The sequence below is a fragment of the Parasteatoda tepidariorum genome, chromosome 1, assembly GCF_982258835.1.
Source record: "Parasteatoda tepidariorum strain Cologne lab strain chromosome 1, Ptep-v5.0, whole genome shotgun sequence".
Lineage (NCBI taxonomy): Eukaryota > Metazoa > Arthropoda > Arachnida > Araneae > Theridiidae > Parasteatoda > Parasteatoda tepidariorum.
Genome location: NC_141755.1, coordinates 114,869,620 through 114,897,047, shown reverse-complemented (window position 1 = coordinate 114,897,047; position 27,428 = coordinate 114,869,620). Strand labels below are relative to the sequence as shown.

General features: G+C 31.4%; 1 protein-coding gene across 4 annotated transcripts in view; it reads right to left on the bottom strand.

The window, feature by feature from the left end:
- Positions 1–25,134, bottom strand: part of LOC107436100 (hepatocyte growth factor receptor) — a 75,737-nt gene extending 50,603 nt beyond the window's left edge. The window contains exon 1 of one of the 4 annotated variants that reach the window (XM_043050122.3): positions 24,997–25,134. The gene's annotated coding sequence lies outside the window, so the exon portion shown is untranslated. Of the gene's footprint in view, positions 1–2,693; positions 2,852–2,882; positions 2,902–4,690; positions 4,775–24,996 lie in introns of those variants that run through there. The other 3 variants (XM_043050123.3, XM_043050125.3, XM_043050124.3) reach the window with 3 other exon arrangements.
- Positions 25,135–27,428: the final 2,294 nt, after the last annotated feature.

The window sequence follows — 27,428 nt, the reverse complement described above, 5'->3', positions numbered from 1 at the left end:
AACTAGCCCTTCTATTCTCTTTAGCCCTGAGCAAAAATAGTCAAATATTTGCAAAATTTACTTTGTAGTTATTTACCGTTTTTTTTTTTAAAAATTATGTTGGCGTGTCCGGAGCAGTTGGCATCTCTGGGTACCCCATCATAGAATAGAGTTAACATGTCTTATATACGAGTGAATTGAAATTAAATATTTGTAGTGGTAGATACGCTACAGTACTCCCCCACAAGAATTATATCTGCGACAGTATTCGATGAACGGATACCACTAGTTGATTCAATGCCGTTTTTGTGAGAATGCCGTTTTGTGAGAACTAATTTAAACACATTTTTATTACCCCCAAAAACTCAATGCACGTAAAATAAAGAATTTTTAAACGTGTGGTCCTAAATTAAAAACGGAACTTTTGAATTAGAACCCCCCATATACATCATTTTAAAAAAAATATCGAAGCTAACCAGTTGCAATCCTCAAATAATGAAATAATTTTCAGAACCAAGAAGCTAATAAAAAATAATTAAACTAAAAAACTTAAGGGTATAACAAGCAAAAAAAAAATTCAAAACGTACGAATTATTTCGTCAAACTATTAAAAAGTTAGTTATTTAAACATCTTACAATGCACATCAGACGCAATGACACAACTTTATTTAACTCGTTATAAATACTAAACAGAGTTGGAGGTGGTCTAGACATATTTAGAGACATTATGACTTAAAGAGTTAAGTACCTATAAAACTTCATTTTAACGTAAAAAAGTAGATTTCGGTAGACTTTTTAAGTTTTTCTGGTGATAAACTATTGGTGTTTGTATGATAATCAATCACTATTTTTAGAGAAAAAAAATTCACATTTTTTTCACGAGAATATATTTATTTCAAAAATTATGCAATATTGTTTATTCTTAGTTTTTGTTAATGCAATTTATAGATTCTCGAGAGCTTATAGAGTGCTTGAGGAGCCTGATTAAGGCAGGAGCATACGGGACAGTTGCCCCGGGCCCCTAAACATCAGAGGGGGGCCCCAAATCAAATATAAAGTTTATTTGACGTTTTCTTCTTTAATGAACATTTTTTTAAACAAATATCAGTAGAGTGTAAAATCCGTCAGTTTTATGTTAGCTTCTTTATTAATCTATCATATGAACACAATTTATATTTCGTAAATGCATGGCCTTCTTGGCGGAATTCAGCAAAATTTTTGCAATTACGATTTTTACATATCGTAAAATGCGATATGTTTACAAAAATACAAGCTTCTAATTGGCTTAATTGAGCTATCGTAATTGCGTAAATTTAGCTGAATTTCACCCTTATGTCAACAAAGATATGCATTTTTCGCAGCTAGATGACCAAGTTAACTGCATTCGGCATGATGAACATAGAATTATCAGAAAATCAATAAAATGGACGATATTTCGTCTGACGGGGAGAAATTTCAAAACTATTTTAGGTTTCTAGTCAATTTTCTTGTTATCTATAATGAAGTGAAAAATTTATACATCCCCATTAAGTTCGGTTCTTCATTACTGAAGTAGTTAATCAGAGGGGGCCCCCAAAGAAGATTTTGGCCCGGGTCCCAATTAGGCTAAGTCGGGTCCTGCCCATGCGTAAAGACGGTACTGCCAATTTGTTGCTACGTGTGAAGGACCAATTTAACGTAAAAGTTGCCATTGCAAAACTGTTTGAAATAGAGATATCTCGAGAAATTTATATCAGACAGGAAAAAAAGAGCTTGTTTGAATTTTAAGCGTATAGAATGATACTTCACGCGACCCCCCCCCCCCGGGAGTCCCCCAAACCTATAGGGGATGATTCCGCCTACCCATACTTTCATAATATATGGATAAGAAAAAGTTGAAAATCTAAAATCATCTGTCGGCCACGGAATACCTAATGATCGAGTTTCTTTTGGGGGAATCAAGATTTTATAAATTAAGTTCACTACAAATAAGAGAAAGAGTACGAATTAAATTTATTTAGTGAGAAGAATCAAATTTGTGTTATAAATAACAGTCCTAGAATTTGGTTAAATGTCAGGTCATTAAAGTCACAAGTCAAGTTATGAATTTGTTTTTGACGTATGCACAAGCTGAATTTGAATATTCTTCATATAATGATTTTTGAAAAAGAACTGTTACAAACTGTGACAACAGTTATCAGAGAAACATAACAAATTCAACTTTGATTTTAGTAACTTGGAACTGAAAAGTTAGATGAGAAATACTGATACAATATTTGAATTCTTATTGTAATTTATTTAAATACATTGTTATTGGAATATATATACATATATTCCAATAACAATTTCTTTGCCATTTTACATAATTAATTTCTTAAAAATTACCAAAATATCTAATTATGGGTCGTATACTAATATAGTCAACATATTTAAAAAAAAGCAATACTGGTGAAAAAATAAAAAATCTTCTTTTTTTTTTCCTTTAAGGAATTGTTCTACGAAATTTGATTTGGTTATTGGCAATTCGCTCATACTAGACAAAGTTTAAATGTACCTGGAGTACAAAATTATCTCTCTCCATATTCATTTAAACAAGACTTCAAATTATTGGAAGCATAGTTTTCTCATGTAATTTGTATCGCGTACAACAAAAAGAAAAACAACAGATTCACCATAAATGAGAAGAAAAAGAAAAAAAATAAAGATCTATAACAGTATAATAGAAAATAACTTACATTTTTAAACACACCTGAAACACAAAACATATCAGTCTCCATATTCATTGAAACGCAACTTCAAATTAATCGAAGCGCAGTTTTCTCTTCGAATTCGTGAAAAATAAAACAAGGAAAACATCCCATGCACCGTTTCATCATAAATGATAAATTAAATCCTAAAAATAATTAACAGAAAGTAAATCTCACCCTTTATTTTTATTTATTTATTTATTAAAGGAAAACACCGGCTTTCCGAGGCAACACACCGGGCAAGTCACGTGGATCGGTAGAAACGGAAAAAGTTAAACAGTGTCAGGTCTCTGGAAGCAGTCGGCAGGGGTAGTGGAGAGTGGGTGGGGAGGAGCAGCCACTTGTTGACTGCAAAGGGCGTGGGTGGCGCCGGTATACAAAAACTTAATAAATGCCTCTCTTATTAGTACGAGCGCATGATACGCACGCTATTTAAAGATCGTTATTTATTTACTTTTTTTCGTTAATAGGTCTTATGGATATTTCACATATTATGAAATGTGTCTTACAACAGTGATTGATTTGATCTTATCCGGGCGACGGCCGCCGCAGCTATCTTCGTTTCATCACCAGCGTTGCATTCAGCGGTTTCTAACTTTTTGAATCGTTGTCCGTCTTTTCATTGTGTAATCCTATTTAATAGACAAAAGGGAATGAATTCGAACAGGATATCGTTCCCTCTTTCAGATCTCCCCCCTTGCCAAAGTTTTTTCTTTTCTAGAGGATGTATCTACATCCTTTTCTTCAACACTGATAATTATTAATTTTTTTTAAAGGTTGCCATTGCCCAGTATTTCGTACACATGTGTGTACCCTACTCGGGTCGCCTAAAGGTAGGTATTTTTTTTTTTTTAATATCCTTATTCGTCAGCAGAAATAAATAAATAAAAATAGAATATGGCAACTTGGAATGGTTGTTGTTGTTGTTCATTCACGTCGCACTAGAGCTGCACAATGGGCTATTGGCGACGGTCTGGGAAACATCCCTGAAGATGATCCGAAGACATTCCATCACAATTTTGATCCTCTACGGAGGGAATGGCTCCCCCGCTTCGGTAGCCCGACGACCTGCGCGCGAAGTCGAGCACTTTACGGTAGAACAGTTTAACGAGGACCCATACCGCACACTCTCGGTCCCTACGCAGGCTGATCCAAGTGGTCACCCACCCGCACACTGACCGCAACCAGTGATGCTTGACTTCGGTGATCTGCTGGGAACCGTGTCTTAACGATCAGTTCACTGCGGGACAACTTGAAATGGAATGGCTATTGCTGCTCAATAAACGTGTTTCTCCGATTCGTCTTCTGTTCAGTCCCAACAATACCCAATAAGTCCCAAACATTCAAGTTGAACCCTAATTTTTTTTTAAAGAGGGAAAGAGTATTTGTCCTCTCGACTTATACTTTCGAATTGAACTAATACTCTCTAATTGAATGCTCTCTGGTTAGTGCTTCTCATTAAATTCATATTAACTATTTAGATACTTGATGCCTGCCTCATGAAGAGATATGCAGGTAGGTATTTTATTGACGTCGCACTTGAGCTGCTTAATATTGGCGACGGTCTGGGAAACATCCTTGAAAATGATCCGAAGACATACCATCGCAATTTCGATCCTCTAAAGAGGGGATCGCTCCCCTACTTTGGTAGCCCGACGATTTGCGCGCGAAGTCGAGAGCAATTTACGGTAGAACAGTTTAACGTGGATCAATACCACGCACCCGCCGTCCCTACGCAGGTACATCAAAGTGGTCAGCCACCCGCTTACTGACAGCAGGCAGTAAGGCTTTACTTCGGTGTTCGACTGGGAACTGTGTCTTTGCGATCAGTCCCCTAAGGAACAAAAATGAAAAGGAGGAAAATATTACATTAAGATGTAAGTTTCTCAAAAATCTGTCGCTAAATTAAAATCTATAGTAGTAATCTTAATTTAGAAAGAAAAAAAAAACGTTAAATAAAAATGAATCTATAAATAAAGGTTTACCTTTTTTGAAATCCTTCTTAACAGCAGACAGAGAGGAGAAAAAGCTTAGATGAGTGCTCTTTCAACAAATAACTGCGGTGATTCGTTTATTTAAAAAGATAATTATTATCTTTGGTATGACTCTTTAAACGATCGCTTTAAATGGCTGTTATCGCCTCCTCGTTGATAGATCAATATCGATCGAACTATTCCGAGTTACCTTCTAAAACGCTTTCATGAGAGAGGAGTTTTGGAAGCGTATATTCGGATTAATTTTAAAACTTAATAAATGTTCGAAACTGAATTTTATTTTTACTTAAACATGTTAAGATGTGACAGAATTTTATCTGGAATGTACGTCAATTATTGAAAATTCGAGGTAAATTTACGACAAAGATAACAATAAAATGAGATTCATTCCTAACGTGCTATCATTAGTCCCGCAGTAGACTAATTGTAAAGACACGTTTCCCAGTAGAACACCGACGTCGAGCATCACCGGCTGAGGTCAGTAAGCGGGTGGGTGAACACTTTGATCACCCTGCGTAGAGACCGGGGTGCATCGGTCTTCCGTAAAGTGCTCGAATTTGCGCAGAGGGTCAAAATTGCGATGGCATGTCATTGGATCATCCTCAAGGATGGAATTTCCGATGGTAATGCAAACTTTTCTGAAGCAGTGATTTTCAAAACGTCGACCCTATTTCTACTGCTAAAATTTCAATTTTGTAGCAAGTTTAAATTGCTTTTTTTTAAATGGTGCACGCAAAGGTTTTCGTACTTTTACCGCCAATCAAAATTTTGAAGACTTCTCACTAACAAACAGAGCATTATAATTATTATAAGTGATATAATAATTATTTAACTATAATAATAATTTCAATAAGATAAAAAAAATTAATGATTAGGTTTTTCTAATCGACTAAAAAATCGAAAATATATATATATTTTTATTTTATCAGACCAAAAACGAAATATGTAATGAACATCGAAAAAACCCGGGAGGATTTTTGGCGCGTAACGAAAATAGTGATCGTTCTTTTTTCTCGTTTTAGGTCGGACAAAAACCGAATCTTACTCCACTAGAAAAATGTAGTTTTTATGATTTTTATAATAACTTTATTATAAAATTGTGATATTTTCAATAATTTTTTCCGACATTTTATTCTCTTTTTAAATTTCGTCAGAATAATGTTCTTCTCTGTGTAAAAGAGAAATGCAAAAAAAAGTTTCTCGTGTGACGGAGTAAGTCGGTCATTGTTTCATGTCAAACTCTGGAGGAAACAATGACATTCATTGTAGGAGGGTGAAGTGTAATGAACAACGATGTTCATTAAAAACAAAGCTCTTCGCGAACACTTTTAACTTCACAAAACGACAACTAGTGTTTTCTAACGAACATTTAATAGAGTTCGAGGGTTTCTTTTTATGTCATTTATTTTTTGAAAAGCGATTAAACGTAAAAGGGTGGGAATAGCTAATGAGAACACAACGCAAATAAATAAAACTCGACCCTTAAAGCAGATGAAATACACGCTTTAAACCGTTATACTACTGTTTAAAAAGAAACAAAATAGAATTCTCAATGTCTGGATTACAAAAACATGTTTCAAGAAATAATTGGTTCATTGAAAGATTTTACACAATAATTTTTTTTTTTTGATTTATAAAAAGAACATTTTTATGAAGATCTTAAGTTTTTGCTAACATGATTTTTTCAAAATATATTTGATACATTAGCATAAAATCTTTTGTAGAACTTTGCATAAAACTCATTAACCACTTACACATCAATATTTAAGCACTAGAATGAAATAATTTTTCATAAAACTTCAAAACTTTTTGTTAGTTTTTTTTTCCAGTTTAATCACTTAAAATACTTTTAAAAAAAAATAAAGCTATGAAACGATTTGTAATTTATAGTTGCATTATTTATGCATAATCGCTATATTATTAAAATTTCAAATAAATTTAGCTCGTTTCAACTAAATCTGTACGGTGTAGAAATTTTTTTTCGTGTAACTAATGACAAATATATTTACCATATGGTTAAAGTTATTCCTTTATTTTACTAATTTTTAACGAAATGGAAAAATTCTAACCACATTGGCGATAAAAAAAAAATTAGATAACTTTTAATAGTATTTAAGCCCCTATTTGTCCGCTCTCAAGTGTAGATAATTCTTTATACGGCAAGAGGATGCACAGTAGAAAATTATAGCTTTATCTCGAGTGCAAGACACTTAAATCGTAGTTTTTTTAAAAAAAAATTTTATTTTTATTTTTTTTATCTTTCTTGGAGATAGATCTTCGAAAAACACTGTTAAACGTTAATTTAGAACATGAAAACCTCAAGATTCTTTTCCCCCTTCCCAACTACCAACATTTGAGTGCTAAACAATTGATAAAGAGCGAGTGCTTCCTGTGATAATACGATTAAGGAAAACTTAGGCAGATAATTGTTTATAAAAAAAATGTCCGATTTTTATTAGGTTTAAAATATTATGAATGTTTGTTATTAGGGGTAGAGCTCCAAAAATACATCATAATAAATATTATAAAAATGGTAAAAATATAACGATTATTTTTGCCGCCGAATGGTTTCATCGATTATCATAACTAGTAATAGCCTAAAAATTCTTAAAAAATGAAGGAAAAAAAAACCCTCTAAAAACCATAAAAAAATGACATTAAAAATAATGCCCTTCAGATTCGCAACGTTTTTCTTTTTACTTAAAATTTTTTTCAAAAAATTATAAATCGTAATCTGTATTTAAAAATTTAAGAAAGAAAAAAAAACTAAATAGTAAAAAAAAAAAAATTAATTTATGAATAAAATGAAATATAATACCTAAGAAAGATACATAAGAGTTTATTAATTTTCAATCTTGAAGAACATTAGAATTGTATTATAAAATTCCCTTCGATATTCATCATAAAACCGGAAGAACAGAACACCCTTTGATCAAAAGCATATTTTAATATCTTGAAAAACTCTGACCAATACTGGCACTTGTTTTTAAACGGTACTTAAATCTAAACGTGGCGAGTCAACAAAAATTAATTGACTACTTAAATTAAATAAACTGGTCTTTCTAAATTGTTTAATGATAAAAGCCGTGATGGTTCAGGGAATAGAGAGACCAATAAGATGAACCAGGATTGAATTCCAGCGAAGGCTGGTTCATACGAATTCCGGCTTGCACCGACCACAGTGCAAACGTAAAATATCCTCAGTGGTAGACGGATCATGGGTTAAAGTCCCCTTGCCATCAGGCTAACAGTGGAAGGTTTTCATGGTCTCCCTCTCGATGTAACGCAAAGGCGGATTAAAAACTAAACTAAACTCAGCGGCGCGACAGCCCATGGAGGGCCAAGGCCTACTGTGCCCATCTCAGTTTTCTTGACCTTGGGCTCTGGGGTGCAGAAGCAGACGTTCCGGTTAGGGGGTCAGCCGAACGCGGAACCCCTAGTGTTTAGTTCCCAAGCATGCTTGGTACTCATTTATCGACCCACTGAAGGGATGAAAGGCTGAGTCAACCTTGCCCGGCACGAGGATCGAACCAGGGACCTGTGGCACGAAAGCGCTACCGCTCAGCCACCGGGCGCAGGTTAATTCCATCAAAAAGTCCACCATGAAGGCAAATTTCTCCCAATACCTGCCAGGAGTTCCCTTGTCTTCTGAATCGGGTTCAAAATTACAAGGCTACGGGGTTGGTAGTTATTAACTCAAAATGGGGTCTGCTGTTCAACGACGGTTATAAAATAAAAGTACATGAATGCAACAAGATAACCTGGAAATTTTCATTAAAATGTCTCCATTCAAAATTTTGATCTTTCAGAGTCCATCAAGATTCACGTGGAAGGAAAGTTCAATTCAGATACTTCAAAGTTGTCATGTAGACATTTTATGCATTTTACCTCCCCAAATATTTTTAAGTCAAGTTCTTTTAAGGCAATCCGTTTAACTAAATTTTATCACATATTTACACATTACTTTTTAGTTAAATTAATTTCTTATAGCCGTACGGAGTTTTTAATATGAATCGTTTTTTAAAAATATAATTTAATCCAAGCAAAAGAAAAAAATTTTTTTTAAATGTGACTATTAAATGAAAAGGAATAATCGTTATCGCTCACCGACTCATTAGGTTTGAGGAAAAAGCGGCTACTAAGTTAATTATTAGAGACCACCGGCCACTGGCTACTAATTGAAAACTTAAATTTTTAGGTCTACTTAAAACAACATTCAATGCGGTAATTTATAAAGAAAAGCATTTTCAAGCGAAATGCATTTAAAATCATAAGTTTTAATCCAAATTGAAAAAAATTATATAAATTAGAAAATATGAAAAGAGCTAAAATTTTAACGATTTCGTAATTAGATGGCACACAAAGAAAAAAATAAGTTTATAAGTTGTTTATTTACCTATAATACACTGCGTAAAATAATTTATGATCATAATTTTGAATATGAAATAAAATAATATGTACTAAAAAGACAACAGTACGTTTATTACGGGATTAATTACAAGTTAACTGTTATTATTTTTTATTTTGCTATTTATTAATTGTTAGCTTGTTTTTGTTAGTTATCCTTTGTTAACTTGTTTTTATAACGATTAGTTGCATAGCTTTTGTTAATTAATAATTTTAATAGTCATCAAATTTACTATTTATTTTCGCATTTTAAGATTGTCAAAGACAGAACTATCACCGTCAAAGATGTTGACGTCGATAAAGCTTGGAAAAATTATAAAAGTATAATAAATATAAGGGGAGAGTCACTGTAGTGTTTCTACCACTGCAAAAATATAATTCCGGGTCACCAATGTGGGGAGAGTCACATTGACAATGGCAACCTTCTTCATCTATGAAAAGATACCCCACCAAAGAATCGAGTTAATATGCGTTATATGCTAGTGAATTGAAATTATAATACACATATATATATATATATATATATATATATATATATATATATATATATATATATATATATATATATATATATATATATATATATATATATATATATATATATATATATATATAGTTTTCTCCAGTTTAAACTTTACGCGTAATAAAAAAAAGAGCTTTATAATTTCTAATACATCGTTTCAAAAATTTTGCGGCACACAAAAGTGGCGCCACACATTGGTTGAGAATCACTGGTCTATCATAAAAAATTTGTCAATTAACAAAAATAGAACCGTGTAGGCTCAAGAGATCGAGTGCTCGCCTCCCAATAAGGTGACCCGGGTTCGATCCCAGAAATAGCTGGTCGATTCGAATTCCACATCCGGCTTGCACCGACCACAGTGCAAACGTAAAATATCTTCAATGGTAGACGGGTCATGGGTTAGAGTCCCCTTGCCGACAAGCTAACCGTGTACGGTTTTCCTCTCCATGTAACGCGAATGTGGGTTAGTTCCATCTAAAAGTCCTCTACGAAGGCAAATTTTTCCCAATACTTGATCCAGGATTTCGCTTGTCTTCTAGATTGAGTTCAAAATTACAAGGCTACGGAGTTGAACATTAGTAGCCGTAAACCCTAAATTGGGCCGGTTGCTAACGACGTTTGTATAATAAAATTAACAAAAATACACCGAGAAAATGAGAAGAAAAAAAAAGATTAGAGAAAGTCGTTGTTCAAAAACGCGAATTACATAATTTTAAGGTTTATGGTCAGTTAACTTTGGACAGCAAACAGAGTTCTAATGCAGAGGGGGGATTCATTAGTTGACTAACAGAACAGCGTTGATTTCTTCCTGCGGAAATTTCTCCCCATTTCCTTCCTGTTCCTTTGTTTTTAGGAAGTTGTTGATTCAATCTTCCGGAAACATCGCTCGCTTTTATCGGAATAAAAACTTTTCTTGTTCTCTGAGAATGATTTTACCCAGAAAATTGACTGAAAAATTTTTATTCACCCCACTTGACGAATTTACTAGAAAAGAAACTGCTCAGAAACAGAACGGTTTTCAAGTAATTGTTCTAAAACAGCAATAATTGCAAATAACTCCTAAATAAGAAGCGCAAGAAAAGTGTTCGAAATTAACGATAATTGCAAGTTACTGATCTCATTGTTGTTATTAATAATTTTTTTCGCTTAAGTTACTTTTTTGTTTACGTATGAAAAAATATACTATGAAAGTATTAGTAAATAAAAATAAAGTATCAGTAAATGTATAAAAATAATCTCTAAATGTTAAAAAAAATTAAAATCTGAATAAATTTAACGTATGTTATAGTTTTTAAGCAGGGGGAGGGTGACTGGGTGAAAAAAGGTTGTGTACCATTAAATTAAAGTTTCAAATATGCAGTTAAACATCACACATCATGGTTTAACCCCGTTGATAACGGGGTTAAACCATGGTTAAACCTTTTCCTATATATCTTGAACAAATTTTCAATCGTTAATTAATAACATTCATTTAAGTTCAAATACATTTTTTTTTTCAACTTGCAGTGGATGACCCTTGATCTTAATACAGTTTTTTCAAATATTAATTTATTCATTAAATTAAATTCATTAATTTTAGTTTTATATGAGAGGGAAAAAAATTTAATTATTCAATAAAAAGTAACTAAAATAAAAAATTTCTTTTCTGACCTAAGTAGGAATAGACTTTAATTTTTTTTTATTTTTATTACTTGTTTTGTAGAAATTTAACAATTGTTATGTATAGAACAAATGTTTTTTTTTTTTTTTTTTTTTTTTTTTTTTACTGGTTATACTATCAGAAAATATCAACCATCTTGCTATCAAATATCAACTCAGTTTGCTTATCAACCATCAGAAAAAAATTGGTTCTTTTTGGTGAGGACGTAGACGGTAAAGATGTTAGTTTTCTCATAGATTCTTTTTGAGATGAATAATAAATTTTATTTTCATAATATTAACTTCCTTCCTTATTTTCAGTCGCTCTTTTCGAAAACCGGTTTTTACACGAGATGAGTCAACTAGAAGAGTAGTCATTTCATTTTAAATATTCGACACTGCTGTTATACTGCAACAGATAAACAAGGTTGAATGAAGGATGAGTCATTCTCATCAATAGATCAACAACAGTTTTTTTTCTTCCTTTGAACCGATGCCATTTTGAACAGAAATGTTAGTAAGATCGATGGTAAATAGGAAAAGAAAAAAGAATCGGCCAAAAAGAAAAATAATTTGAAGTTCACGGTAAAAATCTTTTCACACTTTATACTTTTTATTAAAAATCTTAAGCAGGTCAAACATTTTTATTTTAAAATTCCAATAATTATAAACTTATCGTTCTACAGTCAAACCCCGCTATAGTGAATATGGTTTATAGTGAACTCCCGGATATAGTGAACGAAATATTCGCTCCCCTGCCTTGCTATACACATATAATATTATTTTTTGTGGATATAGTGAACTAAAAGAAGAGAGGAAATTGGATATTATGAACTTTTTTCTGTCTTCAACTGATTTTTTTCTTCATTTTTTGTTAATTTTGAAATTTCTACATAAAATACACACATATTTTTAGAACCATCTATTGAGTGAAATGTAGCCATAATCATTTTTTCTTGTTTGATTCTTCTATCTCAGTTTCCTATCTCGAAATAAAGGCCATCCCTAAATGTTTTTTACGCAAGACGAAGAGAAATAAAAGTTAACGCATTTTTTGTTACTACATATTGTTTAATCATTTTTGTATTTCTTTTATGGGTCATTTACTTAAATAATGTATAATAAATGGGAGCAGTTCGGAAAAATGAGTTAAAATTGTTTGGATATAGTGAACTCCCGGTTACAGTAAACCGAAATTTCAGTCCCTTGACGGTTCTCTATAACGGGGTTTGTGTAATGTAATAATATTCTAACACTTTTTCTATTCGTTTAAAAATTTTAATTAAAACGAAACACTTCATCATCATATTTTTCGCACCAGCTGTTCGCACGGGATGAACAGGGCGGGGGGAAAAAAAGGGGGTGAATAATCAGAACTGGGTAACAATATAAATTGTTGATCAAAACTTAACCTACACAACTGAAGACCGTAGTGGAAGTACAAGGTAAATAACATTTTTAGGGGAATTAATGAATCAGAGAGAAAAAACAAAACATACAGTGGTTGCATCAATATGGGTAACAGAATTGTTTTGACTTTCAGTTAAATTTAAAGATAACTAATCAACATTAGCTTTTAGTATGCTTGAACGATTTTTATTTCAAATTAGGTAGTGGTATTTAAAGTTAGGCAAAGAATTCCGCCTAAGAAATTAGTAAAAAAAATAATAGTTCGGAAACTACTTTTCCTCCCCATATCCTTTAGACCAGTGTTTCTTAACCTTTTTGATATAATGGACCCCTTTTAAATTTTTTTTAAGAAGTCACGGACCCCCCCCCCCTTGTGAAAAAAAATAATTGCGAAAAACATCAATTATAACATCATTTAATTTTATTATTTTAGTAGTATAAAAAATTTTTAAAATTAAAATTTTTAATGTGAAGGTTGCTGCTGCTTTTCCTTAATTAATAAATTTAATTGGGGGATGGTTTTCGACAAAGCAACGTGTATATCATGTTCAACATTCAATCGATGTTATGTTTTTATTGTCACAAGTGTGGAAAATCCCGCTTCGCAAAGATACACTGTAGCAAACGTAATTATAGCTGCCATAGTTCGATTTACAAGCAATGGGTAGACTTCCAAACGTTTTAAAAATTAGGAGTAGTCAGCGAACCCCCAAAATATAACTCATGGACCCCTTAGGGGTTCATGAACCACAGGTTAAGAAACCCTGCTTTAGACAATTGTTAATTTATACTTCATTTATTATTGTATTTATACTGCATATGATTTTTAAAAAAAATATCTAATTACATATGAACAAATATTTCATTACATAAATCGTGTTTATCGAATCAAATATTTAGTAAATGGATGTAATTATTAGAGTGGTGCTTTTTTATCTGTCTAATTTTTCGTTCTTCAATCTCTTTTAAACGATTCATTGCGTAAAAATTCAAATTTTAAAATGAAAAGAAGAGGAAAATAAACTAACTAAAAAAAGTTTAAAAAAATTCAATTCGTCAAGCACACAAATCATTATTCCATTGTAAACGATTCCTCGTTCACCTTCCATTAATTGGAACGTACAAGTAAAAAGACAGAGAGAAGAACGAGGTTATCAAGAAGAAAAAAAAAATAGTATTTGGTGAATGGTCGAAAGAACTTGAGACTGAAAAAGAGTGACAAAATTGTTCTCTTTTTCATTTTTTCACAAGAATTCTTTTTACATTTATTTATTTACTAGCTGAATACCCGTTCTTCGTACGGAATAAAAAAAGCATCAACTAATCAGTACTGAACACCCCAACAAAGTCATGCACAAAACTTTCAGACAAATACCGACACAAATAATCAATTTAAAATGATTCCACTTTTATTTATTGGTTACCCTTCTCGGTTACTTCACTTTATTGGATTAAGCACAGTTTTAGCCTATTTAAATAAAGATTATCTGGAATAATACTGTCTCTCAAGGCTAATACTTGAAACAGCCACGCTAATTTCTCCTCTAATTATTCAATCTATATAATAATTGTATAATAAAAAATATGACATAATTACTCAGCTGTAATCGTGGCACTAAATTTACTTTAAAATACTTATATAAGAGAATATCTATTAAAATACACCAATTTGAGAACTAACCAGTTACTTTTAGAAGAAAATCACGAAAACCTCCCACGGCTAGCCTGACTCATACCCATGATCCGTGTGAGCGGAATTTGCATCGACGAGCTATCGTACCCGAGTCACCTCATTTGAAGCCATCCCATCAATTTATTAGTAGACTTTTACGCACATAATATTTTTTTTCAAAAATTTAATAGAAATAATAGCTTGAAAACCATTGTGAAATTACAGGGTGATGCGCCCTGTTTTAAAGTAGTTGTGGCCACTGATGATCTAGAAAAGAACTCCACGGTATAAATTGACAAACAGGTTAGCACGACTTTTCATAGTTTCGAAAATAACATATTATGATGTTAATAATTAAAGAATTATGTTGCACCAAGTTTTTCTTTTTCCATAACAAATGTTCGACGTGTTGCTTCACGACAAACGAAACATCTGAGCTATAATGAAGTCCTTTACCACCGAGATTTCACACTAACAACCTATTTAACGAACACTGACTGCCTAAGATCATAATTAAGGACGATTTTTCTTTCCGACAACAACAAGAAACGGGCCACTGATTTTTACAGATGATGCTTATTTCAAAGTTTACTAATTTGTAATGACCGCTCCTACAGATCCCAGTAGATCACTGAAAGCGACGGTGAGCGGTTTGGTGACCACTTGGATCAGCCTTCGTAGGAACCGATGGTTAAACTGCTCTGTCGTCAAGTGCAAGTCGTCGAGCTAGAACCGCTCAGGGGATAGACCTTTCAATGAGGTGAACTGGGTTCGAATCCCAGCGATGACTAGTCGATACGAATCCACATCCGGCTTACACCGACCACAATGCTGACGTGAAATATCGTCAATGGTAAACGGATCATGGGTTAGAGTTCCCTTACCGTCAGGCTAACCGTGGGAGATTTCCATGGTTTCCCTCTCCATGTAACGCAAATGCGGGTTAGTTGCATCAAAAAGTTCTCTACTCCCAATGCTTGATGCAGGAGTTCCCTTATCTTCTGGGTCCTTGGGATTGAGTTTTAAATAATAATGCTACGGAGTTGAAAATTAGCAGTCGTAAACCCAAAAATTGGACCAGCTGTTCAATGACGGTTATAAAGTTTAGAGTTACAAAGGTAGTCGAGCTACCAAAGATAGGGTAGCCTCCCCTCCGAAGAGGATCAGAATTGTTGATGGCATGTCTTCCTCAGGTTTGTTTCTCCACACATTCACCAAGAGTCCATTGTGCAGCTCTTATGCGGACCCGAATAAAGTACTGCTACAAAATTGTAGCATTATTAATTAAAATTTTTACTATTGGATAATGGACAAAAAATATTATTAGAAGGAAAAGCAAATTTTGTTGGCAGTAATTATATTTTATAGCACTGAAATATCAGTAGCAAAAATCTGATAAGAACATCTCTGAACATTTGTCAAGTAAGGCGGGAAAAAAAAAGTATCTACCTATTTCTAAAATGAAACAGCAAAAAATGTTTGATAGAAGAAGAAAAAAAAACCTGAATGACACGTTGGAGTGAAGTCCTATTTTTATGTCCTTTTAAGTGGCTATTCACTCCTAGTGCGATATCCGACACAAAATGGCATTCTCCCACGCACAATCTCACGCTCTCCGTACTCTTTCATAAACACAAAACACTTCAAGTGTCCATCAGGCAATGTTGCCACTGCCATAAAAGAAATTATACACCACAGACATTTATCGTTTTGTGCCCAGGAAGGTGAAAATGCTCGAGAAGAGTTATTGTAAATGCGAAAATTCATTATTTAAATAAATTTATGAGTGCATGCCAACATTCCACAACTAAATCGTGAATCCTTTTTAATTTATTGCATTCATTCACTGAAAAGGATGTAGCATTTCGTTTGAATGCTTTCTGGAAGTCGAGACAGAGAGCATGACAACACTCTTAAATTTTCTACGAGACTTTTAAAAGGGACAAAGAGTTGGAAAAAAAAAGTCACCTTAAAGAATTTTTTTTTCTACAGATCGAATTTTCTCCTACTGGGAGCCATTCTTAATGATTTTATGAGAAGACCTCAACTATGCAAATTGATTTCTACTGACTATTAATTAAGTTACGTATTCAAACACAAAGAAGATCTTTTTTTTTGAAGAGTTAGTACGTTTTCATCACCCTAAATAACTTTAGTTCTAATGATAGGACTTTTCCCAACTTCACTTAATGATTTTAAAAGTAGAATTCAAATACACTAATTTATTAGCACTAACTATTAATTAAGTCACGAAATCCATGACAAAAACGTTCTTTCCCTTAATAAACATACCCCTTATTTTTCCAACTGGTTTGGATTTTTAATTATCAAAATAAGAGATGGGAAGTCGCTGCCATCTGGGAAAAAAATTATCCCAGTAGCAGCAGAAAAGAGCAGTCCGAAGATTAGATACCGAATATGTTAATATCACATTTTTGCCAAAAAACTTTTTTCAGAAAATAAAAATAAAAATTGCCCATATGTTCGTTTCTCCGAAGATAAATTCCTAATGAAAAAGAATTTCGTATAATATTTTATTGTTATTTTTTTTATTGTTTATTATTCCGAAAAAATATATTTGTATACCGAGGTCATTTTCAAAATAGAGAAACATATAGAAAAAAAAATACTTAAAAAAAAATATTCGTATTACTAGCTATACAAATTCCAGCTGCAATTGGAATGTTTCTTGACATCAAATCAGCAATGCACTTTTTTTATTTGGAACATAAAATAATAAATAAATAAAATATTTAATACCTGTTTCAAATCATTATCTTATTTATAATTAATTTTTTACTTTATCCATCTTTAAATTATTACGAATCAATTAAGAATAATGAATTTTTTTAAAAAATAAAAATTTAAAAAAATCGTAACAGAGTGGAAAAAATCCTGGGGCAACATATAACTGTTTGATTTTTTACTAGAAAGTAATTTCAAAACTAAATATTAGATAAGCTTTGTTTCACAACAGACAGTTTTCACAATTAGATAGATTGAAATAATTATGTTCAATAAACAGTTGGTTTAATTGTAGTTGAATAAGAGGCAAAAAAAAAGGTGGGGACATAGCAATTTCAATGTATCTGACATATTAAAAAGCTATTACACAGGCATTATTTTTTAAAATACTGATTTCTATGGATCACAATATTTATTAAACACATATAGCACATTGATTTGAATGTTTAAAAATGTTATAATTTTTATTTTGGCAAATAAAATTACTTAAAGTCATGGGACATCAAAAGTGCAATCTTTTTGAAAATAATCCACATTTATAATTTATATTTAAAGAAAAAAAAAAACACTTTGCAGAATATTCTTAAGATAAACAAAAAATGAAAATACCAACAAAATGGAAATTATTATTGTTTCCTTCCAATGTTTACTTGAGAAGAGGAAGGGAGGAGTGTGTCAGTGCAGATAAACATTCTTTTTTATCTCTAATTCAAATTTCTCTTCTTCTTCATCTCCAAGAAAAGCAGACCTGCACTCAAGATAACGACAGGAAGTTCTTTTCAGTCTCGGATTTGGAAGAGAATGAAAAATACACATTTCCATACCAAAAATTATCTTTTGCACGAATTGTTTTTTTCTCGCATCGTAATAAAAATATTAAAAAAAGTTTAAAAAAAATTTTAATAGTGCTGTCTGACTTCTATTTAACGAACTTCAATATTGCGAATTCCTCTATTTCGCAATTTTTTTTAGGACTTTTTGGAAATTTCTTCGCAAAATAACTTCCAAATAGCGAAGTGAATTTCTATTTAACGAACTTTTCTTTGAGGTTCACTTTCCCTATTTCCCAAAATATTTAAAAACATTTCAGACTTGTTAACGCATTTTATAGGGGAAATGACCTTGAATTGTTTTACACAGACACTTCACTTATAGCAGGGGTCTGATTAGAAGAAATTTGGGTCCGTTAACGGACCCTTCACAAAATATCTTTTCATAAAAACGGACCATCACAAAATATCTTTTCATAAAAACGGACCCTTCACAAAATGATTTTTCTTTTAATCGGACCCTTCACAAATTTGTTTCTCTTCATTATTATTTTGTTAATCGAATAAACCCTTTCCAGGGCAGAAAACAAGAAAGATGGATGTAAACGAATTAAGTTTTGTCTTCGGCAGACGATTCTTCCATTATTCGTCCGAAATTAATATTCTGCGTTCAGCTTGTATAGGCTAATTACTAAATATTCGTATGTTGCATCTCTAAATTTAGTAGCAGCTATTGCTGTTTATTTTTTAAATTTTAATTTTTTTAATTATAATTTTACAGTGTTGAGCATAATCTTGTATGTCTTTACAATTTAAAAACTCCTTGAAAAAGTTTTTTTTTGTTGCAATAACGGACCCTATTTGCACAAATTCATAAAAGCGGACCCTGGTTGAAAGAATGTGAGTAATTTTTTTCACAATTTCACGAAAAACGGACCTTTCACAAAATGTCTGGACAGACCCCTGCTTATAGAGAAAGCTCTAAAATCCCTTTCCCTCATTGTTTGCATTTCAAACGAAAAGCTAAGATAAAATTAACGGATTTTATTTAATTTAACATCTGTAGTAATGTATGTTACTTTTATAATAAAAGCAGCCATAATTTTTATACATGAATTTAGCCTTTTTTAGTTGAAATTGTATATAGCATGTACTGGATAATGCTTTGCTATATTCTTGCTTTCCATACAGATTTCTTTAATGGTTAAGATTTATAAAATAAATTGTAGATACCAGTATATAAGATGAAGGTGCATCCATCGCTATTTTAATTATGTCTAGTGTTAATGAATTTAAGACCTGTTTTGTGCTGTTTAAGTTTTTCAAAAGGTGATTTTCTATTTAACGAATTTCCATATAACTTATTATTGGGATTTAGCGACTTCAGGTCTGACTGTATTTATCTTAAAATGAAATGAGCGCATTTCGTTTAACGCAACATTGATGGGTGCTATTCTAAAAAATTTTAAAGAATGAACTTATTTGTTTGACCAATTAACAATGTCAAATTCAGGGTCAAAAAAATTAACTTCATTTAACTTCAGCCAGCAGGTCAAAATGTTGGAAAGAAATGAAAACTGAAACAAATTTAGATAACAATAAGTACAAATTTTGTTTAAGCAAGCAGTCTGTTTATTTAAACCAGTTCTTTCACAGCATTGCGATATCATTGCTCGATTATTTCGCAATAATTATGAAAAATAACAATGTTTAATATTTTATTTTTTAAAAAGAAATAACTATTACATTAAGGAAAAAGGTATTCTTACTACCAAACATATTTTACGTCAGCACTGCGGTCGGTGCAAACCGGATGCGGAATTCGTATCGACCAGCCATCTCTGGGATTCGACCCCGGTTCACCTCATTGGAAGGTGAATGCTCTATCTCCTGAGTCATCAAGACTCGATAAAAATATTTGCCAATATGTTTTCCAAGCTGGAATTTCATTTTATTTTCACCAACGTGCCCCCCCCCCTTTTTTTTTCAAGATTTTTATAGTGCTAGGAAGTTCCTGCCCCCTGCTTACTTGGATTTCATTAATCTTAATTTTTTTCTCTTAACAATCGCGACGTAATTTTTTTTCTCCATATATTTCTTTTTATTTTATGAAGAAATCATTTTGGTGTTATAAAATAAAGGATTATTGAAATTTTATGAAAGAATTTTTTTTTAAATATGTTAATCATAACAAAATGAATGATTACCAGCATGAGAAGAAAAAAAAATCACTTGTACTTGAAAAATACATATTTAAACTGAGGAATATAAAATTTGCGATATTTGCGTTTTTCTGATTAAATTTTTTGTTATTACTACTCAGGGGTCTGTTTAGAAGAAATTTGGGTCCGTTAACGGGCCCTTCACAAAATATCTTTTCATAAAAACGGACCCTTCACAAAATATTTTAACTTAAAAACGGACCCTTCACAAAATGATTTTTCTTTTAATCGGACCCTTCACAAATTTTTTTATCTTCATTATTATTTTGTTAATCGAATAAACACTTTCCAGGGATGAAAACAAGAAAGATGGATGTAAACGAATTAAGTTTTGTCTTCGGCAGACGATTCTTCCATTATTCGTCCGAAATCAATATTCTGCGTTCAGCAGTATAGGCTAAATACCAAATATTTGTATGTTGCATCTCTAAAGTAGTAGCAGCAATTGCTGTTTATTTTCTAAAATTTAATTTTTTTTTATTATAATTTTACAGTGTTGAGTATAATCTTGTATGTCTTTACAATTTAAAAACTCCTTGAAAAAGTTTTTTTTTGCAATAACGGACCCTATTTGCACAAATTCATAAATGCGGACCCTGGTTGAAAGAATGTGAGTAATTTTTTCACAATTTCACGAAAAACGGACCTTTCACAAAATGTCTGGACAGACCCCTGCTACTACTGTCATCACTAAAAAAAATTTGTTGCTTGCGTTTTTTTTTTATTTAAACTGTATTAATATACGAACTATTTATTGTGGTGGAACATTATGTATCGCAGTATAATTTTCTTTTTATCAACAGAGAATTTTTTGTCAGTTAAATGACCTGTTAATAAAATCAACGGTGGTTTTAATATTTTGCTACTGCATTAATTCATAGCCTTTTTTTCCCTTCTTGTCATTTACGCCCTTCATTCGTTTTCTTTATCAAGAATCATTCACGGTAGTTATTGCAATTGCTTTTGTGATGCTAATTCTAAAGAACACGTTTTGAAAATTTAACAATAAATCTTAGAAATAAATATGCGTAAAATACAACTAGAGCACCAATTGCAAAAAAATTTTTGCAACGTGATGAGAAGCAAAAGTAGATGACAATTTTCAATTTTAAAAATATATATATATATATATTTCTTTTCTGGAAACTACAACATACTATAAAAAGTTTGTTTCAGGCGAGGTTTAAAAAATTCCAACGCAATTACACTAAATGAGTGCAAGTGACAAAACGCGTAATCTAACAAATCCTAAAAATAGTTTTTGAATTACGTATGACTTTGTCTACGAAATGACTTTGTCTTCGAATCGACCTTTTTGACAAAATGACTCTCTTGACGAAATGTCCCTGTGGATGAAACGACACTTCAATAAAATGACCCTGTTGACGAAATGACCCTGTCGACGAAATGGTGTCGATGAAAGGGCCAGTCGATGGAACGAATGCCACCTCAGGCAAACCCAGAGTAAGCCATGAAGTTTACATTGCTGGAAAAAGAATTATAAATAAAATTATAAACTACAAAAAAGCGAACAAATTATTGAATTGAGGAATATCCTAAATTATCCCCAATGAGGAATATCCTAAATTATTTCACAATTTGTTTTTTATTTAAAACATTTCTTTTCCCTTCATGGCTTACTTCAGGTTCGACTGAACTCACTTCCTTTAAATTTTAAATGGTTTATTGGTGGTGAAACAGAATTTGCGGTTTCCTCCGTGGTTCAGCGTCCTCTTTACTGTTGCCAGCTCGAGTCGGGCAGCAAACATTGCTTCAGCAATGAGAGGGTTGCAAAAAACCCGGGTTTTTCTGGGTTTTATTGGGCTTTTCTGGTCTTTTAATGTTTCATTAGGTATTTTTTTTTCTTTCAAAAGAGGGGACAGGGATAAGTACCTTATTTTAAAAACGCTTATTTTAATATTTTTAATTAAGTTAAATCTTATGAACTGACTTAACGTATGGGTAATTAAAGTGTAATTAATAATTAATACAAATAAATTGGTGCAAAAATCTGAATAAAGTTTCTTCTTACATCACGGTGCAAAATGTTATATGTACTCACATACATAATACATTTGAACACAGGATTACTTTTTATTGATATTTTAATCCTAAAAAAAATATTTGAGGATTTTATTTTTTTGCATAGAAAGCGAATCAAAGACATTGACTAATCAATGGCCATACAGTGAAATCTAGCAATTTGACCTTCTAGTCTCCAAACACAGTGTTTTCCCCATAGGTTCATTTTTTTTAGGCTAGACTACATATATATTTCAATAGAAATGCGCTTAAATATAACAGAAGATAAAAAAGAAATCAATTTTGGAAAAGTCCAGTGAAACCCACTTTATGGTGAGTTTTACTCCAGTAAAACTCACCCTAAACTTTTCAGAGTGGGTTTTACTGGGTAGGTAGGTTTTTTGCAACCCTGAATGAGGTAGAAACTTTTAACCTGTCAAGAAAAAAAAATGCTTGGATGAAATGTAATGAAAATTAGTTTATTTCACCATTTATTTTTTATTTTTTACACGTTATAAGTTTCTACCTCATTGCTCAAACAATACTTGCGTACGACTCGAGCTGGCTCCACCCACTAGCACGTTACACCACTGGATTTGAGGGAGAGAATATAATTTCTTTACATATTGAGGATATTTTTCGATAAACTTTTTGTAAATAAAATTAAATGCAATAAAATTCGAGTTGATAGAATAAATAGCCTCTATACCATGATCCGTCTACCACTGAGGATATTTTAAGTCAGCAGTGTGGTCTGCGAGCTGGGTGCAGAATTCGTATAGACCCAGCCATCGCTAGGATTAAAACCCGGGTCACCTCATGGGGAGGCGAGCGCTCTATCCCCTGAGCCACCACGGCCAAGCCTAAGTATTAGACACCAATTTTAATTTCACTTCCGTTTGCCAATTTTGAATTTCTGAGCACCATGTAAAAGTTATACCCATGTGCTCTGCCGAACATGAAGCTAATTTTTATACCTAGATGAAAAAGTTAATAGGTTGCAAAAGTAACTGCATTCATTGTTTATACCATAGTTTTTACTATATTTGAAGCATAAAATAAACAATTGTAAGCAAATTGTATAAAATCCAGGGCAGAGTTTGGGAACAGTTAGCATTATTAAATAGCATTAACAGGATTCGTTGCAATTAATACTTCAAACTCTTAATGAAAAAAAAAATGATTTTTGATGCAGCAGAATTCGATGAGAAGTACGAAATTAACTCAAATTACCATTTTCAGTGTTTTTTAATGATATTTTGTCTGACTTATACACCTTCTCGTACAAACACAATTAGAAATGAAATGTTACAGGGAATGGAAAGAGTTCAATATTCATTTATCAAAGCATTGCGTTCTTCATAGTTGAGCGAAAAAAGCATTTCTTTACTTATTTATTTTCAATTTGTGGAAAAATGGTCCAAATATTAAAAAAAATACACATAATTTTTTTTTTGAGGGGGGGGGGGTTAACATAGGTAGTAATGCAATAGCTACTGCCGAAATTTTTTGCCATTTTCATTAAAGTGCATTAGACATTCACAAATATTCATCCTAATTTTGAACATTGATCTTTGTCGATCAGGAAGGCCTGTAATGAAAAAAAAAAAAAAAATGGCAGGCGGAGGTGCTGTCTCACTCGCCTAATGATGCGCTTTTGGATTTTCATTTACTCCGATCAATGGCTGAGTGGCAAAAATTTGTTTGAAGGATGTCCAAAATATCATCTATAGATAATCTATTTAAAAACAGTTTTTTTCTATCTAGCAGGGAGAGTTGTACCCTCTAGAGACGGCAGAACAAGAGGATTACATCACAGATTAAAAACAAAAACTTGTTTTGTTAAAATGTATTGTTTGAATTTAATGTTTAAAAAAATTAACATTACTTTGCGGTCCTTATATGTTTGAAGCATTTTCGTGTAAAAATGTCTGAAATGAGTAAATTGGTACTGCAATTAAATTTAGAATTTATTTATTGCAATAGAAACTCATGCATAAAAAGAGACTAAAATTACTAAACAAGTTAAAAAAATTTTAAAAAGCAAATATGAGCTTAAAAATGTTAACAAAAAAGAAAATTTAATATTTGCAATAATAAATTAAAGTAGTAAATCTGAAATTATAAATCTTTATTTACTCATTTTTATTATTATTTTTTTCATACAGTTTAAAAATTTATTTCACTGCGACTAAAGAAGTTAAGAATTTAAATAATAATGATAGTAACAAAATACTAAAACTTCAATGCAAGCATCTTGAGTACCCTGCTCGATATCTCTCTCCAACTCCCAGAACAGCTATCGCACCTCTCTTACCTTATTCTCTCATTTTACCGCTCTAAAACAATGAATACATACAGACATTGCTTCATAAAAGGAACTTCAATTTTAAAATTTACATATTGATAAATTCTTTAAACTTTTGCTTATGTTTCCCTTCTTCTGCTAGTGTAACTTAGCCTACTCACACTATATTGTATAAGCAACGTTATAGGTCATGTTACAAATTTTTATTTTCGGTCTCTAACTACGTTACATTAGCGAGTATGACAATATTAATAATGAGATGGTATTTATTTTGATTAAAAAAATTTAAACAAACTCAATAAGAATATTTTATTTGTTGATTATAAATATTTTTATTAAAACCAAAATGTGTGATGTCACGCTTTTTGTCACCCCATCCTTTCCCACTGTCAATGTCCTGTTATTATTTTAGCAGTCAAAATTTTCAACAAAATAGTAATGTCACAAGACAAAGCGCAATTACAATACACACTGCCTCTTTTACCCAAACAAGTTGGTAAAGGAACCTTTTCTCTTTGAAAGAATGGTTGAAAAAAAGAGGAAAAAAATAATTACGTCTACAATAATAAATATTTCTTACCTCTTATGTGCTTTTTAATCCTTTGTAGTAACTATTGATCATTTCATGAAGAGCACATATTTTGCATGGTTGCGTATAAAAATGCTATTTGTTCACTCACCTGTTGAGTCATTTTACGAACTCCATATTCAGAACGTCATAGGAATGCCTCAAAGCGGATTGGACTAAACATCGTGACGTAGAGAAAGACATTTTTCGACTTCATTCACTGAAGGCTTCATAGAAAACCGGAATTCTCGTCATGCCACGGTCAAATCATGTTCTCCCTCGGTCAACTAAAAGGTGCTCCTGTGTAATACAATGTATTTATTAAAAGCGCTTTAAAAAATATGTGTTCTATCAGTGTTATTTCACTTCATAATTATCGTTATTTTTGAGTAACAAAACCATTTTAGAACACTGATTCTCGGAGGACTTAATTCATAAACAATATAAAATTATAGTTGTCAATTTCTTTTTTCTGTATAAAGCTAAATAAACTCTCCCTGTTTATATTATTTTTTTATATAAAGTCATTTTTATCTGTAATTCAACAGTTACTTTTTAAATTTTAATTAAAATAATTTTTAAAAAAATAAAAATTAAAAAAAGGACATCGTTTTACAAGAAAAGCAAAAAATAGAATATTGAGTATAACTTACAAGAATCGAGTTTGTGTAATTTAATTTTCCAGGCATTATGATCATTTAATATTACTTTTATCGTAAAATGTGTCGCAGGAATATATAAATCAGAGGTTTATTTGATGTTATTCGAACCACCGACTTTTCCTCCGCTTTCTTTAAAACTTTTATAAGAAGTTCTTGCATCACACTTTACGATAAAAATCACATAAAATGATCATAATATCTGTACATGCAATTAACTCTTTGTTCGTTCAAATAGGGCTATTAGATAGCAAATATCAGTGATGTCATCTTTAAAATATTTGTTAAAATATAGTTAAATTCAAAATAATGACCAACTCTTAACCAATCAGGATTCGTTTTTCGCTCATCCCGCTCGAACGGTTCTTCGTAGAATGTTTTAATACCGACATTGACCTTCCTCGTACTTAAAACTATCTGTAAGCCAAATTCCATAGCTTTCGGTAGGAGGGTTAAGGAGTTTATAAAGGACAAACAGGCATTATATATATTGTTGTTGTTACTTTACGTCGCACTAGAGCTGCACAATGGGCTATTGGCGACGGTCTGGGAAACATCCCGCAGGAGCATTATATATATATATATATATATATATATATATATATATATATATATATATATATATATATATATATATATATATATATATATATATTATATATATATATATATATATATATTATATATATATAGATTAACTGCACATAAGCTGCAAGTATATAGAACTCATAAAAAAGAATTAAAAATATAGAGATATAGAGATAACATGAAAATTAATAAAGATTAATGAAAAGAGAAGAAGAATTATTAAAATATGTGTTTAAAAAAATATATATATTTATAGGGTAAACTAATCAGTGAAGGAACACTTAAGCTTTGCTTGCCTTTTAAAAAAATCAGATTAATTTCAAAATTTGTAATTTTAGTTGAATGACAGTGTCAACATATTTGTTACTAATTGCAAATTATGTAAAAAAATTGTGAAGAACTTACATAATATTGTATTAAAGTTTTGGAGGTTCAAATAACAAGTAGTAAGAAGACCAAGTGAAGGAACACCCATTAAAGGAACACTTAATTTTGGTTATTTTTTAATGCTCTTCATGAATTTGTATGCCATACAAATATTTAAAAACAAGCCTATTCTTGAAATTATAACATATAAATACTTGGAAAATGTTAACTTTTTTTTGTAATCATGAATTGAAAATTAAAGTGTCAACATATTAACACATATTGTTCATTCACTGGGAAATCTATGCCCAGTAAAGGAACATACCTGTTCGCTCACTGGTTAGAAGTTGTTTTTCGTATTTTTAACATACTTTTGATGCGGAACATCACTAAAGACCATATATGGCAACGTTACTTTTAAAAAGTAACGAGTAAAAGTACAAGAATTTTTAAAAAAAGTAACGAGTAAAAAGTTCTTATTTTAAAAAGTAACGAGTAAAAAGTACAAGTAAAAGTACAAGTACTAAACAAAAAAAGTAACGATTTAAAAGTACATTTCTAGGAAATCGAAAATTCAAAGTAACCTAAAATTTTATTGAATAATATTCTTATGTTCTTTAATGTTTTTGCAAATTTGTTGTTATTTATTTAATTGTTTTTAATTTTGAAAGTTATGGATATTAATTTATTTTTAAATTCGGAAGAATATTATTATATAATTTTATTATATAATTTTATAATATAATCGTATAATATAATTTTAAAATCAAATATAATTTTTTCAAACTTTTTATGGATTTGCACGAAAAAGAAATTTTATCTATTGATTTT